The sequence below is a fragment of the Ranitomeya imitator genome, chromosome 2, assembly GCF_032444005.1.
Source record: "Ranitomeya imitator isolate aRanImi1 chromosome 2, aRanImi1.pri, whole genome shotgun sequence".
NCBI classification, from domain to species: domain Eukaryota; kingdom Metazoa; phylum Chordata; class Amphibia; order Anura; family Dendrobatidae; genus Ranitomeya; species Ranitomeya imitator.
Window position 1 is genome coordinate 104,908,600 of NC_091283.1, and position 6,981 is coordinate 104,915,580.

Consider the following 6,981-nt stretch of genomic DNA (forward strand, 5'->3'; position numbering starts at 1 on the left):
GAGACCAATCTGGTGTCACTGTCAGCCCTTCACATCAAAGGGACGGAAAATCAAACTGCAGATTTTTTTTAAGCCAAACACAGCTGAAACAGGGAGAGTGGGAATTGAACCAGGCGGTATTCAACCACATAGTAGAGCTGTGGGGTCTCCCCAGGAATAGATTTATTTGCAAACAGCCAAAACCGGAAGACTCATGCCTTCTGTTCGATCAGCCCGTGGGGGAGCCCAGTGACCCTAGACGCTTTCTCAATTCCCTGATATTTTCATCTGGCCTATGCTTTTCCCCAATAGCACTAATTCCCTTCGTGTTGAGGAAGATTCGGGAGGACGGAGCGAGAGTCATGATAGCTCCCTTTTGGCCAAAAAGAGCATGGATTCCGTGGCTACAGATAATGTCCATAACAGACCCTTGGGATTCTGAACCTGCTGTATCAGGGTCCGGTAAATCATCCGCAAGTAAAGAACTTGCATATGACCGCCTGGAATTTGAAAGGGAGCTTCTAACCAAGACAGGATTCTCTTTAAACCTAGTTTCCACTCCTGTTAAGTAGGAAACCAGTGATTACTAGAGTGTATGGAAAGGTTTGGAGGAGATTTTTATCTGTTTCGGGTGCCAGATTAACTGAGGAAATCCCAATTCAAAAGGTACTAGAGTTCCTTCAGAAAGGACTAGAGAAAGGCTTAGTAACAAGCACTCTTAAGGTCCAAGTAGCAGCGCTAGGGGCCCTTTACAACTGCGACTTGGCGGGAGATCGCTGGATAAAGAGATTTATTAAGGCCTCGAGTAGATCTAGACCAGTTGTCCACCATACTACACCTGCCTGGGATCTAAATTTAGTTCTCTGCACTGACTAAAGCACCCTTCGAGCCTCTGTCACAAGCCTCTTTACAAGTAATATCCCTCAAAACCTCCCTTCTTGTGGCACTAACGTCAGCACGCAGAATCGGTGATATGCAGGCCCTATCAGCATACCCACCTCTAACCCAGATACTAGATGACAGAGTAATCCTTTAGACTGACCCATCCTATCTTCCCAAAGTGGTGTCACGTTTCCATAGATCTCAGGAAATCTCTCTGCCCTCTTTCTGTCCAAAACCCAGAAATAGAAAGGAAGAACTTCTACATACACTAGACGTTAAAAGATACTTAATACTTAATAAGTAACGTTTCCCACATTACTACTTTACATCAGCACAATTTTGGAACCAAATTTTTTTTTATGTTAGGGAGTTATAAGGGTTAAAAGTTGACCAGCAATTTCTCGTTTTTACAACACCATTTTTTTTTAGGGACCACATCTCATTTGAAGTCATTTTGAGGGGTCTATATGATAGAAAATAACCAAGTGTGACACCATTCTAAAAACTGCACCCCTCAAGGTGCTCAAAACCACATTCAAGAAGTTTATTAACCCTTCAGGTGTTTCACAGGAATTTTTCGAATGTTTAAATAAAAATGAACATGTAACTTTTTTCACAAAAAATTTACTTCAGCTCCAAATTTGTTTTATTTTACCAAGGGCAACAGGAGAAAATGGACTGCAAAAGTTGTTGTACAATTTGTCCTGAGTACGCCGATACCCGATATGTGGGGGTAAACCACTGTTTGGGCACATGACAGAGCTCGGAAGGGAAGGAGCGCCGTTTGACTTTTCAATGCAAAATTGACAGGAATTGAGATGGGACGCCATGTTGCGTTTGGAGAGCCACTGATGTGCCTAAACATTGAACCCCCCACAAGTGACACCATTTTGGAAAGTAGACCCCCTAAAGAACTCATCTAGATGTGTTGTGAGAGCTTTGAACCCCCAAGTGTTTCACTACAGTTTATAACGCAGAGCCGTGAAAATAAAATAAAAAAATTCCCACAAAAATTATTTTTTAGCCCAACGTTTTGTATTTTCCCAAGGGTAACAGGAGAAATTGGACCCCAAAAGTTGTTGTCCAATTTGTCCACAGTACGCTGATACCCAATATGTGGGAGGGAACCACCGTTTGAGCGCATGGCAGAGCTCGGAAGGGAAGGAGCGTCATTTGGAATGCAGACTTAGATGGATTGGTCTGCAGGCGTCACATTGCGTTTGCAGAGCCCTTAATGTACCTAAACAGTAGAAATCCCCCACAAGTGATTCCATAATGGAAACTAGTCCCCCCAAGGAACTTATCTAGATGTGTTGTGAGAACTTTGAACCCCCAAGTGTTACACTACAGTTTATAACGCAGAGCCGTGAAAATAAAAAAATCTTTTTTCCACAAAAATTATTTTTTAGCCCCCAGTTTTGTATTTTTCCAAGGGCAACAGTTGAAATTGGACCACAAAAGTTTTTGTCCAATGTGTCCTGAGTACGCTGATACCCCATATGTTGGGGTAAACCCCTGTTTGGGCGCACGGGAGAGCTCGGAAGGGAAGGAGCACTGTTTTACTTTTTCAACGCAGAATTGGCTGGAATTGAAATCGGACGCCATGTCGCGTTTGGAGAGCCCCTGATGTGCCTAAACAGTGTAAACCCCCCAATTATAACAAACCCTAATCCAAACACACCCCTAACCCTAATCCCAAAGGTAACCCTAACCACACCCCCAACCCTGACACACCCCTAGCCCTAATCCCAACCCTATTCCCAACCGTAAATGTAATCCAAACCCTAACTTTAGCCCCAACCCTAACTGTAGCTTTAACCCTAGCCCTAACCCCAATGGGAAAATGGAAATAAATACATTTTTTAATTTTTTAAAAATTTTTCCCTAGCTAAGGGGGTGATGAAGGGGGGTTTGATTTACTTTTATAGCGGGTTTTTTAGCGGATTTTTATGATTGGCAGCTGTCACACACTAAAAGAAGCTTTTTATTGCAAAAAATATTTTTTGTGTTACATTGTGAGAGCTATAATTTTTCCATATTTGGGTCCACAGAGTCATGTGAGGTCTTGTTTTTTGCGGGACGAGTTGATGTTTTTATTGGTAACATTTTCGGGCATGTGACTTTTTTTATCGCTTTTTATTCCGATTTTTGTGAGGCAGAATGACCAAAAACTAGTTATTCATGAATTTCTTTTGGGGGAGGCGTTTATACCGTTCCGCATTTGGTAAAATGGATAAAGCAGTTTTATTCTTCGGGTCAGTATGATTACATCGATACCTCATTTATATAATTTTTTTATGTTTTGGGGCTTTTATACGATAAAAACTTTTATACAAAAAATAAGTATTTTTGCATCGCTTTATTCTGAGAACTATAACTTTTTTCTTTTTTCTTTGATGACGCTGTATGGTGGCTCGTTTTTTACAGGACAAGATGACGTTTTCACCGTTACCATGGTTATTTATATCCATCTTTTTGATCGCGTGTTATTCCTCTTTTTGTTTGGTGGTATGATAAAGCGTTGTTTTTAGCCTCTTTTTTTTTTACGGTGTTCACTGAGGGGGTTAACTAGTGGGACAGTTTTATAGGTCAGGTCGTTACGGACACGGCAATACTAAATATGTGTACTTTTATTGTTTTTTTTATTTAGATAAAGAAATGTATTTATAGGAACAATATATATATATCTATATATATTTATTTTTTACGAATTTTTTTTTACACATGTGAATATTTTTTTTTTTACAATATAACATTGCCCCGGGGGGCATCATGTTATAGTGTAAGATCGCTGATCTGACACTTTTCTTTGCACTGTGTCAGATCAGCGATCTGACCTGCACTCAGGTAGGCTTACCAGCGCTTGCTTTGAGCAGGCGCTGGTAAGCCACCTCCCTGCGGGACCCGGATGCAGCCCCGCGGCCATTTTGGATCCGGGCCTGCTGCAGGGAGGAGGTAAGACCCTCGCAGCAAAGCAATCACATCGCGTTGCTCCGGGGGTCTCAGGGAAGCACGCAGGGAGCCCCCTCCCTGCACAATGCTTCCCTATACTGCTGAAACACTGCGATCATGTTTGATCGCAGTGTGCCAGGGGTTAATGTGCCGGGGGCGGTCCATGACCGCTCCTGGCCCATAGTGCCGGATGTCAGCTGCGATAGTCAGCTGACACCCGGCCGCGATCGGCGGCGCTTCCCCCGTGAGCGCGGCCGTTCTCATATGACGTTCTATCCCATCGGGCATACGGGACCACCCCACCTCGACGGGATAGTATGTCTAATGTCAGAAAGGGGTTAAGGACCGATGAACTTAAGACACAGTTTCCAAGACTAGACCTTTAACTTTGTGTTGTTACGGATCTGTAACACAGGACTAAGGTAGAAGGGGGAAATCTGACCCTGCACTATGACTAGGCTGAAATCCTACAATGGAGTGGGCGACCCATTCCTTGTGAATAGACCCACCGATGATCCTAGGTCAATCTCAAGCGAAGACCTATTGATAAGGGGAAGGGGGTCCCTAAAAGAACTAAGGAATGGGTACAAAAGTGGGTCACCTCCTAATAGAAAACAAAGAGAAGGCTGCAGAAACCAATAGAAAACAGAAACTAATGCTAGCAGAACCAGATGTACCAGCACTGCACAAATAACACACACAGAAGACAAAGCAAAGCACCAAGCTAGAGCTCAAGCAGATGAACACTGTTGTCCAGCAAGGACTGGGAGGCAGGTGCTGGTTAATAAAAAGTGAAACAAACACCTGACCCAACACAAACCCAGCACTAGAGGAAAAAGACCAGCAGCCAGAACTCCACAAGAAAATGGCGAATAGTCACAGACTAAACAGATTCTAACATGTGTTCCTCAAGGACAACCACACCAAATCACCAAAAGAAAGTTCCGGACCCACCAAACATCTAAGATCAGCTATGCTCATATATTTGGGCCCCATCTTCTTCAAATTATTAAGAAGCTCTTGCCACACAGACGTAACAGATGATGAAAACCATTCCTCTTCAGGTATTTCTGAGGAATGATTTCTATTAATAGTACTGAGCTGAGGCTGAAACCCGTAGGCCCCAAAGAAAGAGATCTTACCTGTAGCTAAATTCACGGTGAATAACCGTTTTCATGAGTCTAGTGGTAAGTAACCCAACTCCTTATTCTCAGACACAAAACACCAAGATAAGTCTGAAGATTCTGGTTAACACTTTCAGTGCTGAGGAAAACAGATGATCCCCAACCGAGACCAAAACGCTTTAAAAAATTTGGAAATAAGTTGCTCCCTCTGGTTAGAAACAATATCGGTAGGAATCCCATGTAATCTCACGATTTCTTTGATGAAAATTTGCACCAAGGTCTTGGCAGTGGGTAAGATGACTAGCGCAATGAAATGAGGCGCCTTGGTGTCGACTAACACCAAGATAACTATTACCTGCAGTTATGTGTAAATCAGTAATGAAATCTACTAATAAATGAATCCAAAGTCTTGGAATCTCCAATGGTGGGAAAGATGTGAATTCAGCAGGAAAAAAGAAAGAAACCAGAACGTATCGTTCCTAATCACGTCTGACCACTTTTAACTAACAACCCAGCATAGCCAGCCACTAGACTCTAAAACTTAACATTTAATATGTATACCTCTAAAATTATGTGTACTTTAAAAACAATTTGGTGCTCATGTTTAACCGTGCACTAGACAAGAAAAATGGCATGATCTCACCCAGTTGCTGTCTCTTTTCTTGTTATAGATTCTTGTGCTTATTGAGAGCACGGCGTGGGACAGAGACCAATAAACCTTTTCCAATGGGGGGGAGTCCCCCTAAGGACTGCCTTATCCTCACATGGAGGACGCCGCTGAATGAGGTTATGTCTGCCACTGCAGAATACCTCCACTAACCTGGACATTTAACCTGGACATTTTATTCCCTTGATGAACCCCCGTAACGGGGAGGGAAACGCGTTGGGAAGAGAAAGAGGACACATTATCCAGGGTGGTTATACTAACTAAAGGGCTTCACTAAGTAGGCTCAAACTTGGGGACTGCCCTTGTTAGGGCGGGAGTCTTATACATGGGGCACGACAGGGAAGATAGCTTCAAACCCTTCCCCCACCTACCTATATCTGTTTTCTCCCCCCCATTGGAAAAGGTTTATTGGTCTCTGTCCCACGCCGTGCTCTCAATAAGCACAAGAATCTATAACAAGAAGAGAGACAGCAACTGGGTGAGATCATGCCATTTTTCTTGTCTAGTGCACGGTTAAACATGAGCACCAAATTGTTTTTAAAGTACACATAATTTTAGAGGTATACATATTAAATGTTACGTTTTAGAATGGTGGGAAAGACCCAGACAGTATGAGGGGTCTTAGAATGCGCACACACAACACAGGCCGCTACATACTCCCAAACATCCTACTGCACCCCGTACCACCAAAAACACCATGTAAGGAGATTGGTGGCTTTACTACCAGGGTGTCTAGCCAAGACCAAATCATGAAGTTCACTTATAATTTGAAGATGGAGATTCATAAGTACAGTTTACCTAAAGGACAAGCATCAAGGGCGTCTGACTGAGTCTCTACAACTGCTTTCTCAAGGTCGGATCTTATGGCACTAAACGACTCCTTTCTGTAGTATAGGAACCGGTTAACAATTTTCTCCACCCCCAGGAAATCAAAGTGATAAGGCATCCGCCTTAATATTCTTATTCTTACATAACAAAAAAGTTGAATCTGGTGAAGAATAAAGATCACCTTGCCTGTCTAGGTGTTAGACATTTATCGGATTCTAAATATAACAGATTTTTATGATTAGGGATTACCATGACCGGTTGAACTGCCCCTTCCGTAAAATGATGTTACTCTTCAAAAGCCCACTTAATTGCCAAGAGTTCCCTGTTACTGATGTCAGTTTTTCTCAGCAGATGATAGTTTCTTAGTAAAGTATGCACATGAATGCCATTTTCTAGGAGATTTTCCCTGCGATAATACAGCCCCGACCTCTACTTCGGACGCATCCACTTCTACAATAAGTGGCAGTGGGATGTCAGGCTGTATAAGAATTGGCGCAGTTGAAAACCATCTTTTCAAAGTATCAAAAGCCTTCCAGACTGGACCATTTA